The sequence below is a fragment of the Camarhynchus parvulus genome, chromosome 2 (assembly GCF_901933205.1).
Source record: "Camarhynchus parvulus chromosome 2, STF_HiC, whole genome shotgun sequence".
NCBI classification, from domain to species: Eukaryota; Metazoa; Chordata; class Aves; order Passeriformes; family Thraupidae; genus Camarhynchus; species Camarhynchus parvulus.
In genome coordinates, this window is record NC_044572.1 from 3,877,209 (window position 1) to 3,890,788 (window position 13,580).

The 13,580-nt window shown below is 38.2% G+C and overlaps 1 protein-coding gene across 3 annotated transcripts in view; it reads right to left on the bottom strand.

Moving 5' to 3' along the window:
- Positions 1-13,580, bottom strand: part of MINDY4 (MINDY lysine 48 deubiquitinase 4) — a 76,478-nt gene that overhangs the window by 26,364 nt on the left and 36,534 nt on the right. The gene's annotated exons all lie outside the window — the stretch shown is intronic.

The following is a 13,580-nucleotide window of genomic DNA, read 5'->3' on the forward strand; positions in this document are numbered from 1 at the left end:
ATCACCAAAATACAGCTGGTGTGAATTATACCTATATTTTCATGGTTTTTAATGCTGCTGGGTTTAAGGCAGGGATGCCTGAAAATCCTTCCAGAAAATATCTTTATATATTATAAATTTATTTTCTCTCGATGCTCCTGTTGGTGAATCTGTGTTTATCTTCATCCTGGTTGTAACTGTTGGTTTCAAATTTATTTATAATGTGTTTATAAAGGATGTTAAGTACTGAAGGTGGACAGATGTTCTGAGCCAAAGCTTTGACTGCTCTGAATTGTCACAGCCACACTGACACCACTTGCTGACTTCCAGGCATTTATTAGAAATCTGCCTAGAAATCAATTCATTCTGGGATATAAAAATAACAAAAAAAAATCTAAAAGCTAATGACAGATGGACCAAACCACCATTTGATAGAAGAAACTATAATGTCATTAAAAACCTTAGCACTGACGGTGCATTGATAAAATACAGTTCAGTGATCTGCATGGACTCAATAAAGTTTTAAAAGTACATAAATACAAATCCAAAATATAAATTTTTTGAGCATTGGAACCTCCAATATAACATAACTTGCAATCAGATGAACTTTTTCTTAGCAAAAACTAAGTGAAATAAATGTTTTTAAGATGTTCCACATATATTTACTCTCAACTTACTTCCAAGAAAATTCTTGACAAGTCTTCAATGGAGAATAATTAAATATTGAATACAGAAGTCCTATACAAACTCTAACAGGAATAATCCCAGACTATCACAATGTGAGTCAGTTCATGCCATAGGTATCACTTGGCTTGATAACAAAATAAAATAATAGAAAAGAGAAATAATATAAAATAATAAAATAGAATAAAAGAAAAAAGAGTGCATTTCAGTAAGTGCTGGCTGGCTTACAGTCCTGAACTCTGAGGCAAAGCTGCCACAGAAAATTGGTGACCTCACTTTGTTCATGGCAACAGACAGTCACATTAACAAACACACAATTACAAGTCTACTCCCAAAATAGATTTGGGGCTGGCAGGGAGAAAAACCTCATCTTCAAGCATAAGGATTTCAAATAATTACAATGGGGATATGGAAAATGACAGGATGGGTGACTGCCTTATTGTGTAAATGTTCCAGAATATTTTTTTTTTTTAATACTGGCACATGGCAAAGGTTTCAAACAAATGTTTAAAGAAGAAAGGAAGAGCCTCTCTAAAAAACAAAAAAATAAAATTTGTTTGGGATTCAGACAGGGGAAGCAAGGAAGTGGCCTCATTCTTTATTTATCACTTTTGCCACATACCTGCTAATTTCACCAGGTTCTTAAAATGGTCTGAGGTACTCAGGCAGGTTAATTCATCAGATCTGCTGCTCCACAGCGCTGACAAAGTACAAATGGGAAGTATTTAATTTCACAGGGATAGATCTGATGGGAAAAATTACTAATCTATTGGCATGTTCAACCCACTATTTAATTTTTTTAAAAGAAATTATCTTTCTGACGGAATGCAATGTCCTCCTGAGTGCAACAGAACAAGCAAAGATATTAAATCTGTATTTATCTCACCACAATAATCTGAATGTGCGAAAGTAACCTGCAAAATTTGGCCAAAATCTGACAATTCATTTGTTACTGCTACATTTCGCTGTAGAATCACACTTATTCTTCCACACCTCTGCAGTCTTTTAATCAATATCCTTTATTTCCCTAAAATTAAAATAATTAATTTCTGAAATGCTTTGATTTGCTAAAGGAAAGGAACAAGGGAAAAAACAAGATTGAAAAGATGAAAAAGCTGATCAACCAGTGCAGGGCAGGGTTCACGTAACTGATTTTTATATCTAAAGATGAACATATAAACAGACAACCACTCTGGAATTCTTTAAATTTGTGTACATGGAGAGAAACTGCTACATCCTGAATGCAATTTAGGTGACCTTGCTCAGGTAATTTGTAGAGGAAGAAACTTCAGGAAAATTCCTTTTCTCCATTTGATGAACACACAGTAAAAGGAGCCTGAAACAACCTGGCCATGGCCATCAAATTTCTAAAAGCCAAGGACTGAAAGGATAAATCACAAATATTCTGGCACTGAAGACAGACTGAGCCTATTTTTTTTTATTTTTATAGATTAAAAGCTGAGAAGTGAGAAATAAGGTTGATCTAGAAATAAAAACACCCTGTAGCCATTCTTTGAAGAAGACTCCTCAACTGGACAAACCAATTAAAAGTTCAATTTCTTGAAGTTAACTTACTATAGATTTTAGCTCAACAGAATCTGAGCATTTAGATATTGTTGGGTCAGCAGAATTGCTGATGGTCAGAAGGAAGGAGAGTTAAAAACTGGAGCAGTTTTCCTGTGGGAAGAGGCTGCAGAGACCAGGATCATTTCACTACAGCAGGACACAACTGCTGGACTCCAAGGTAAGGAGATGATTAAGGAAAATTTCCTCCTTACTTTTCAAAACATGAATTCCACACGACTCCGTAAATGTCACTATAGGACAGATTTAACACGATGTGGACATGTTGTTCCTTCCAAGGTAAAAAGGGACTTTTCATTTCTGACTCCAACTTTTATAGATTTCCAAAAGTGACAGTGGATTGGAGGGTGACAGTGCCACCTCTCCAATGACACTGGACAAACCAACAGTCTGTCAAATTTTTCTTCTTCCATAAAAGAATGCAAAACAATGAGTTATTTACATAAAGTGTGTGAGAAAGTTCGTTATAAGAATATAAACATCAGAAAGTTTAGAAAATCTTTAAAAAATTAGAACAACACTTAAACTTACTGGGCAATTCAAGAAAAAGAAAAAAAGGGAAAAAACCTCTTTCACAAAGCACATCTCTTCAGTGGGGAGCTCATTGCCACAGGGGTTGTGGAGACCAAAAGGATTAAAGTGTTCAGAGAAATTCATGAAGGACAGGTTTCATCAAGGGCTAATAAACCCAGTGACCTGGGCACCACTGGTAGCTTGGGAAATCCTGGGATTACTGCTGGAAACATGGAGAATATTCCAGCAGAATGATCCTTCACTGCATTTCTTAGAGAGTTGCCTGTTTTTCCCCATCAAACACAGGCTGACAGGCTTGCAGAACCTTTCCTTGATCCTACAGGGCCAGTCCTATGGAAACAAGGGGCAGCTAAAGCCACAAATCTCAGGTGTCACGGACATATTTTATGAAAAATCCTTTTGCTAGGACTTTTATCCTGAGAAGCTGAGAAGCTTCAGCTTCTCCATGTTTTGCTGCTTTGGAATGTGATTTGGAGGATTGTTTACCCAGCGTGTGAATTTGTTTTTACTTGATGACCAATGACAGCCACCTGTGTCGAGGCTGTGAGCAGTCACAAGATTTTATTATTCATTCCTTTCTATTCCTTTCAAGCCTTCTGATGAAATCCTCCCTTCTATTCTTTTAGTATAGTTTTAATATATCATTTTCTTATAATATAATATATAAAATAATATATAATATATAATATATATATATATAATATATATAATATATATAATATATATAATAGATATAATAGATATAATAGATATAATAGATATAATAGATATAATAAAATAATAAATCAGCCTTCTGAAACATGGAGTCAAGGTTCTCATCTCTTCCCTCGTCCTGGGACCCCTGTGAACACCACCACACTCAGGTTCTCCCCAGAAGAATATTCCATGTTTACATCAGCCCTGGTGTGGATTATAGCCGATAATCTGCTGGGATAGAGCAGAATTGTGGAGAGGGAGAAGAGAAGATGATGTTCTCTGCATCTGGCAGGTAAAATCCAGCCATCCCAGTTACTGTTTTTCACAAATATTCACATTTCTTGGTTGTTTTCTTAGCTTTCCATACTTTTCTCAGTGGTGGCTCAGAAGCCTGGAATCTGCTCATGCTCTGATGAGGTTTACTGATGCACTTTCTCTCTGTACTAGCACTGATCTTTAAATCACTTTCTCTGCCTTTCTTGTTTATTTACAACCACCACCACCCCAGTTTTTAGGAAATAGTTACGTCCCACCTCAAAATTTCCTTTTTTTAAGGCTAGAAAACATAAAACCTTTTGTTCTTTTAGAATTCTTTGACAAAACAGATTCCTTCTTCCCCTGCTCTGTGCTTTTCCTACACTTCCCCCAGATTTAATGTGTGAACCCAGCCTGCCATGGTGTTTCTCTAAGGACACATCAGTGCCTTGCACAATCCATTAACATTTCTTCACCTCTTAAAACTATTCTGATACAGCCTCAGAGCAGATCCAAGGCTATTTTTTAATGCTGGCTCAGAGGCACTGTGCGCTCTGCTGCTCCTCACGCTGCCATTTACAGCTGATGAACCCCCCAGCACAGTAGTGAGCAGGCTCTGTTTACAAGACCTTGCACTTTCTGTAGTGAAAATAAATTCCTTTTTTATTGCCCTCGTCAGGAGGCTGAGCCAACTCTTTTTTACAGCACAATTTGTTCTCCCTATTGACAGGGCCTTTCAGCTTTTCAGCCATTCAGGTCACTTCAGCAGCACACCACTCCCTTTTTCCATCTCAGTGTCCCACATGTTATTAAAAAAAAAAAATTAAGGGGGAATATAGCTCCTCTAATTTGCACTAATATTTACACTAAAAATTTTGGAATCAAATGAAATCAAATTTGGCCCCTTACCTTCCTGAAACACCCTTGGAACCCCAAGAATTAGAGCTCCTGGGTTCTGTGAAATTGGATTTTTTTTTACATACACAGGAAGGAATCAATCTAAAACATTTAAGAAGTTTCTCCCTATCACCCCTGTGTATAAGAATCAAACCTTTTGATGCAATTTTACTTCTGGAAGCCTTTCTAAATCCAGTAATGCCCCCCCCCAAGGATGCTATCAGGAATGTTCTTAATTTATAAAGATCAAGCCTGAGCCTTTAAATGGCTGGAGTTTTTTAACTAAAATATTCTTTTTAAGATAGGTATGTATGTGATAATTTTTGATGATAATTGTATTAATCATGATACCTTTCAATGTGGGCAGAGATTCATTAATAAGGCCATTAAAGGAGTGGTTTTGGTGGAAAGGAAAAGGGGGAGATGTTGGGATACACAAAGCACAGAGTACTCTGGACTTATTAGCATGAGAGATTTGGTAACAGGATGCTTTGGCAAGAGCAAACAGAACTTTGAGGATTAAATCAAGATCGCAAGAAATCAAATCTGATGGATTAACCTGAAAGAAGAAAATGACATCAGACTTCTGCAAGCAAGAGATGCTTAAAATGTGTAAGTTTGTTTTGTGATCTTTAACCCAACCTTTGTGGTAAACATCACTAGCCTTCCTAAAACAATATATAAGCATTTGTAGTCCACAGATCAGATTCTGTGACAATCACACTGAGTCGCCATGTCCCTCTTCATCACTGGTATTACTGTAGGGAGTAAAACATTTTTAATCCCAGACTGATCATTAACAAACTCCATCAGTCACCTTGCCCATGCTAACAACACCCTTCTGAGTCCCTCTCCTTATCACCTTTAGAATCCTTAGAAGATGTGTTATCTTCACCTTAGTAAATGATCTTTCATTTGACATATCAAATAAAAATCTTTTACTAGATCCCCATTAGCTAATTTTATTCTCTTTTTTTTTTTTTTTATTTTAACTATCAATTCTCCATTTGCTCCTACAACTGCAAGTCAAGCTGCTCAATATTTAAATAAGGCATGACAAAGGTAAGCTTTAGGATCAGGTCCATTCATAAAGTCTGGCAAAGCAAGAGAAAGCTTGAAAGTGCTGAATAAATTTAGCAATGAGGTGTAGGTACAAAGATCCCTGGTTTATTTTTCCTTCCCATTGTGTAGCCATCATCACTTTTTCAGGTTAAATTCCACCTGCCACAAATTTGATGAATTCCAACCAGCCATGCTGGCTTTGCACCGGGTTGCTCTCCTTACTGAAAGGCAGAATATTAATTTAGACTTGGAGCATTCTTTACATTATTCCTGATATCAGCCACCTCCACTCTACACAGAAACCTCATATCTTTTCCTGATATCTTTCTATTAATATGATAAGGAAATCATTTGTTGTTTCATTTCCTCACGTGTGACCTCATCTGAACCACATTTTTTCTCCAACACCAGGACTCACACCACAGATGACAGAGAAGGTTGTTGCTCACCACACCTTTTTCATTCCTCTGCACTATTTTAAGAAGTCAGAAAACTCCCCAGAGAATGAGTTCATAATCTTCCCTGTCTTCAGTTTCTCAGCTTTTTGATTTATCCTCATCAGTTCCACAGGGAGATGGATGTGTCAGGGAGTGGGATGTGTTTTTATTCCTACAAGTGACCTTCCTGCTGCACATCCACATCAAATGTGCTGTCACTCAGCCTCTAGTTCTCCACTTCTCTGTGAACCCAGCTGAAATTCCTGAATTTCCTTACCAGGGGACAAGAGTCACATGTCTCAATTACCTGGGCAAACTCCAAGTTTTCCCCCATTTATTATTTTTGGCATTGTTTCCCAGTTCCCCAGTCTTTTACCAATCAAGATAACAAACAGAACCAGCACAAAAACATCTTTGTCTTCTTGATCCTGCCCTTTTTTTCTTAGCTGAGTCTCATTTACTCATTTTTCTCTACCACTAACCTTTGCTCCTTGTCCTCCAGTGCAGCAAACACCCTCAAACCCAATCCAAGCTTTCCTCTTCTTTGCCTTTGTGGTCCCATTTCCACTTGGGTCACATTCCTTATTTACAATGTTAAATAGCTTGCTTAAATTCACATTTTATTTGGCAAATCCTACACATTTCTCTAGAGTGAGACCCTACTCTCATTTCCTCTGTCTTGTCTTCCAAATCCCCTTTTCCCACCACCTTTTGTCCCTGGGTCCCCTCTCTCTCAAGGATTAGAAAGTGACATTTCACACATCAATCTATTCCCCTTTTGAAAGCACAAAGCTTCAAATCTTGGTCTCACATTCCCCCACAAATATTGCTAAGGCTGTCACTGATTATCCCCCTGTATTCTCGTCTTTTTTTTGAAGGAAAAATATTAATTTCTTTCAAGCAAACTCCCTTCTTTATTACCCTTTAGCAGCTGCATTCATTATTCCGCGTTTATTAATTGATTAATGTTGCAAGCAGCTCTTGCCCAGTGAACATTTTGGCTACAATGGCCTCTGCCCAATTCCCACAATGTCAGGGAAGATACTGAAAATCAGGAATTGCACCCAAACCATCAAGCAGGAGGCACAGAAGTTCACTGACCCCAACAAAAATGGGCTCAATTCTTCCCTACCATGGTCTGGATCCCACAAAATCTCCCATATTTGTTCCTCCCCCTGTTCCTGGTAAATCTAACCTGCTTTCCTTGTGTTGCAAAATCACAAATGGCTCTTGGGGAGCTTTGAGATTCTCAAATATATATATATTTATATTTTTTTTTCAGTTGTGTCCAGCTCCTTGTTTTTTTAGCAGTGTAACATAATTGACAGCTGTTTCCCCTCAAAACCAGCAGCTTCCCTGTGTTTTCCAAACACCAAAAGCTGTAAAAAACCACGATGACATCTATTTATATTACATAACTGCAAGCCCTGAGTGCAAAGTGCTCCCAGACACAACTTCCCCCTGCTGCTGCTCTCCCAGGCACTCTCAAGTGGAGGGGAAACTACCTTTAAAAACGTTTTCCCAGAAAACTGGCTCACAGGAAAATCTACTTCCATCAAGAGCTGAGAGTGCCCCAAGTGATGGGAACCTTCATCAGGAGCTGGAATTGGAATTTTTTCCCCTGGCCCAGCCAAAAGGATATTTCACAAAAAACCTTTCTTCAGCATCAGGAGAGAAGGTGAATTTCAGGGGAACTCCAAATTAGAGATTGGCTCTGGCACAGGAAAAGGTGTCAGCAAAGGAAAGTGGATTGAGGGTGGGGGACCCTTTGTTCCACCCACAGCTCATGAACCAGCAGAGCATCACTTTCCTTTTCAAAGTCTGCATGACTGAAAGAGATTTAAAGTCCAGTAATGTGTCAGAATTGGGGTTGTTTTACAGTAAATGATACAGAAAGGATATAGGAAAAAAATTATTACTGGAGTAATGATCATTTCCTGCTACTACAAATAATAAATAGAATAGAAATAAAATAGAATAAAAAGTAATAGAATAAAAATTTCTCTTGATGAGTAAAGGAAGACAGAACTGTTAAAATTACAAGAAAAAAAAAAAAGAAAAAAGTAAAAATAGTTTGCCAATGGGCCAGAAGAGGAAGATTCTTGTAGGATTGCTTGCAACCAGACAAATGATTACAGAAGAAAACCCAAGATGATAAACAGATATATTTGACCATGGTAAAGGGCATAATAATGGGCAGCATTTAACATGATTTGGTGCTTCTGCATGTTTTTATTTCAAAGATGGAGCAGAATGGCAGATTAAGGAGATTTAACTTCCCCAATTAGGTAAAACAGTACCAAAGGAATGAAGAGTAAGTGTACAGAATAACGTAATTTTAACAATTTGATTCCCTCAAGTGAAAAACTGTTCATTAATAGATTTCAGAGAATGAGGTGAATTGGTAATAATCAAGGATAGAATTATTGGGTGTGAGAAATCCTACACTGATAAAGAGCCATAATGTGATTTATTTGATTTAATAACAACTAAATAAGTTAAATAAAGAAACCCATGAAACAAACAACTCCAAACAACCAAAATACCTCAACGCCAAAATGGGAACAGCACAAATAACTTTGAAACAGGTCTGAATACCCTTCTCTGGAGCAGTAAGGGCTACAGAAATGCAGTTAATAGAGCTGTGGGATCACAGCAAGGAAGAAGATGTTGATGTGTATTTTCCAAGGTTTATGAGCAGCCAGCCTTAATGAAGTCCACAGCCTCCTCCTGACTTGCAAAAGCAGTCTCCTTTTTTTTATTTTTCCCACAGCTAAAGCCATTGTTTTACTTATTCTCACAGCAACACCTCAGAGAAAGCAGGGAAAAGACACCCAGTGGCCAATCCTGACTGGAGAGTGACACGTGCCCTGCTACCAGTAACTGATAAAATATCCCCAGGTCACAGAAGTGATGCAAACAGAGGCATTTTGATTTGTGAGCAGCACAATGAGCCTGTGTTTCAGATCAGGCTCTCTGCATCGTCTCCGTTGCCTGAAAATGGCAATACATTGGTTTTCCACCTGGGGAATTTTCTTGTTCCACGTGATCTCTGCTCTCCTGGGTTCTAGCAATGATGATTTTATGCAGTAAGTTATTGTGGAGGAGGTTTTACAGCGACTTCTGTGAGCCAGAGAGAAAGTGGATAAGAGGATCCGTGTAAATCCCTAAAAGAATTTTCTACCAAAGTCATTGACACAGAAATTAAGAAAAAAGGAGGATAAATTAGAGAAAGCTGCAACTGCCTATTCCAATGAGCACTTTGTCTCTTCTGACCAATGAGTCAAGTGTAAACTTGTGAGTTTTGTAAGAATGTATAAAAAGCATGCATGCTGTAATAAAACCAGTTGGAAGCCTTCTGAAAATGGAGAGCGTTGTTTTGTATTGTCTTAAGAATAACAACAAGTTATTGCAGCAATTAGGAAAAATGTGGGAAGAGGGTTGGTGAGGAGCTGGAATTTAAGGAAAGCTGAGGATCCAGTGGGTGCATCCAAAGGAGCCACATCCCACTGCAGGAATGGCTTTGCATGAGTGAGCACAGCAAGGAGGGGACCAGGGGTTGGGAGAGGATGAGGCAGCACCCAGCAGGGAAAGCTGGGTGGAAATCCAGTCATGTTGGAACCCTGGATGCTGAGAATTTTAAACTTTCTGTGCTTAAAGGCACAGACCCACAAGAGAACACTGCATTTGATCTGAGGCTGTGGAGAAAGCTTCCAAATTTGATTAACAGCACTAAGATTACAGGTGTGTAGATGGTTAGAAGTGTGTAATATCACAGGGTGGAAAACTTAAGAGTTTGGGGTTTTAGAATACAGAAATAAATATGAAGCAAGATAGAAGGTTTTAGGCAGAGGCAAATTGTTCTTTTTTACCTTCTTCTTCATAGGTTTCAGTGATGTTTTGCAATTAGATAGAAAAGTCTGCATTGCAGGCTTTGAGGGATCAGTTATTGAGTTAAAAAAGAAAATGATCTAAGTGTCATTTCTTATTAAATAGTTTAGTCTTAAAAGAGCTTGTAACAAGAGATGGTTAGGCAGTTTGTGCACAAAACCCCACACAGTCAGACTATGGGGATCACCTGAGTTGTCACTAAAACCACTCCTGAATATTCACATTTACATAGAAAGTAAATAAATCATAGAATCCTGGAATGGTTTGGGCTGGGAGGGACCTTAAACCCATCCAGTGCCACCCCTGCCATGGCAGGGACACCTTCCACTATCCCAGGATGCTCCAGCCTGGCCTTGGACACTTCCAGGGATGGGGAATCCACAACTTTCCTGCACTCAGTGGTGAGGCTCAGTGGGGGCTTGCAGCCCGAATTTTGAGCTCATTCTCTCTCCCATGCATGGAAAACATCCTGTAGCTCTCATCAACGTGAAGATCCCAGCACACATCTTGCACACTCAGAAAGATTAATCCTTTGAGCTGCTATAATATGACTTTTATAAAACATTTTTTGCTGGTTGTTTAAAAAAAAAAAACAAAACAAAACCAACAAAATTAAAATTAAAAAAAAACAGGTAACAATTGTTAGGAACCAGAATTCCTTCCTGTACCAGAAGCAACAGTGCGTTCTCAGCAACTTCCTCAGGAATTCTCACTCCTCTCTGGCCATTTGTTATCAGCTCAGGCAGTGGTGATCATTAGTGCCTGGAGCATGAAAAACTCATTACCCAAAATCTACAAAGCAGCACAAACTCCTGCATTTCCTGGCATGCGTCCCCCTAAAATAAAAATGCTTCAGATTGCCAGTGATCTTAGAAGAACTGCCCAGCAGACCTGGCTGAGAGCTGGAATTTCCATTTGCAGGGGAAGATCTGTAACAAAGTAAAAATCATGGAGCTGGACCGAAAAAACAGCAAAAGCAGCACGAAACATCAAGGCAGAACACAAAAATGGGGGGACATGGGGATAACATCAAGGCCAGGGGGTTTAGGGATGCTGGAGCTTGCACCTTCCATTAATTGCTCTAAATTCACTTGAACCTCTTGGCCTCCTCATCTCCCAGTACTGAAAGTTGTTTATGCTATAGAAAAAATTAGAATTATGCTTGTTTTAACATCAAAGCCTGAATGCTTCCCTGAGAGCACCCAAGATTTTGGACTTTGTGGAATAATGTATTCATCCTTGTCATGAGTGCCTGAATTTTTATTATTTCCAAGTTATTCCTCTTTGTTGGAGAAGTAAAAGGATTTTTTTATCTGTGCAAATTAAAGGAAAACTTTGTTTTTGTCTTCCACTTTATTCCAGTACTAATGTGATTTTACTGGCCTGGGGATACAGGACTACATGCAAGATAAAATTTGAAGATCACATATTTATATGAAGCCATGAATGTGTTTTTATTCTGTTCTCATCTCTCAACACATGATTTATCTCTTGTCTATCACAGAAAATTGAACTTATATGTTCAGATAATTAAATTTCTAGTGGTAGTGCCAGAATTTCTCTCCCTTTTTTATAACAGCCTATTTAAAGCCCATCACGAGGTGAGTACAGTTGTAAGAGTGTTTTTGTCATGAATAATGCTCTGCATTATTAACATTTAATCTCCCATTTTTCATTGACCTGTCACTAAAAATCAGATTTCATTTCATGACTTGATATTTACAGTGTAAAATTTCTTTATGAATAGGTTATTTAGATTTTGTCACTTTATGGGGGAGATAACCAAGCACTTCAGAGATTATTTATGTCATTCTAAGACAGACACCCAAAATAACTGAAATTAATCATGGGTTTTTTTTTTCTTTTTTGAGTTTAAAGGCCTAAATGCAAATATTTACATAGAAAGTAAATAAATAATTGAATCCTGGAATGGTTTAGGCTGGAGGGACCTTAAAGCCCATCCAGTGCCACCCCTGCCATGGCAGGGACACCTTCCACCATCCCAGGATGCTCCAACCTGGCCTTGGACACTTCCAGGGTGGGGAATCCACAACCTCTCTGGGTAACAAAGATCATTAAGATAGATAATTACATTCAAATTAGAAAAAATCTAAGTGCTGTCAACTCCTCAACTAAAATTAAATAATCTTTTTTTTTTCAGTGTAATATGCACACAAAAATGCAGACAACTGAAACTTCCATGGAGTTTTCTGTTGTAAAAATCTGCTGATTTTTCTGTTAAAAAAAAACCAAAAACTGGGGCAGAGCAATCCCAGGGAGATCTATTACTGGCTGAAAATTCCATTATCTAAACCAACTCTTGTTTGTCTTCAGCTGTTCATCCAGAACTATGCCAGTTATGTAAATAATTGCTTACCATGCTGGTAACACTCTCTGAATGGTACATATTTCTTGAGGATATCAGCACTGAGTTATTTGTCTTGATATTTTTAATATCCTGAGAGAAGCAAGGTGACATAGGCAGCTAAATCGATTGCTGAAAATTACATAAACAAAATTCAGTTTGTACTTAAAAAAAAATTGTGCAGAAGTCTAAACTGCAAAGGTCTAAAGCCACTTTCCATTGTGTTCAAAACCAGAAAAATTCCCATTTCTTGTAAAAAAAAAGGTACCAATGCAGTGTCTTACACAGTACAAGCTAGAGGAGAAACAGTACTTTAAAATGAAGTTTTGTGAAAAAATCATGGCAATTCCTCAAAATAGAACTGCACTTCATAAACTGCTCTGACATTCTGGATCAGATCTGTGAAAATATTTAGATAGTTTAAAATGCAAACAGGCACCAAAAGGAATTGTCATGCTCACTTTAGACACAGCTCCCCCAAATAAAACCACGGATGATTGATTGGCCTTGTCATAATCCATCTGGTAGGAACTGGGAGGTGATGAGGGAGAATATATCCTTGCTCAAATGATTAAAGAATATTTATCACTTTATAGCAAGCAAAGCAGTAGCAATAATGAACCTACAGACCATTACCTGCACAAGTAACTTTACTAATCTGAACCCCTCTGTTGTAAGCAGCTCAGAAAAATGAGAAAAAATGGCATGTGCCCTGAAATTATCAAATAATTTGTGTTAGAGTACAAAAGTGGAGTCAAGCCAAGTGCTGTAGTGTTACTATAAGCAAAAGAAAGGAAGAAATTACAATAAAACCAAAAAAGCTCAATCTGCAAACCCTTGCTGGGATCCCAGCAGGTGAGCAACTGATTGTGGATCTCAAAATTTGGACTAAGCTGCTGTTTTTTGCCAAGACAATGCAGAGCTGTAAGAAATAAAAACTTCCATAAATCAGCCTCGTGCTGCTTTCAAGTGCAGCTGTCACTTGTTTATTGCAAACTGGCAGGGAGCAGCTTCCCCTTGCTCCTGGGGCTTTTCACAGCGGCGAAAATTTCACTTTATATTCTGACCCACTGACACTCCCAGCACCACAGAAACACCTTCAGTCTGTGTAAAAACTCAGTTCAGTGCCACTGTATATAAAAATTAAATGCCACTGCGCCTGGGCAAGCCTCAGGGAGTTTTTAAAGAGGTTATGG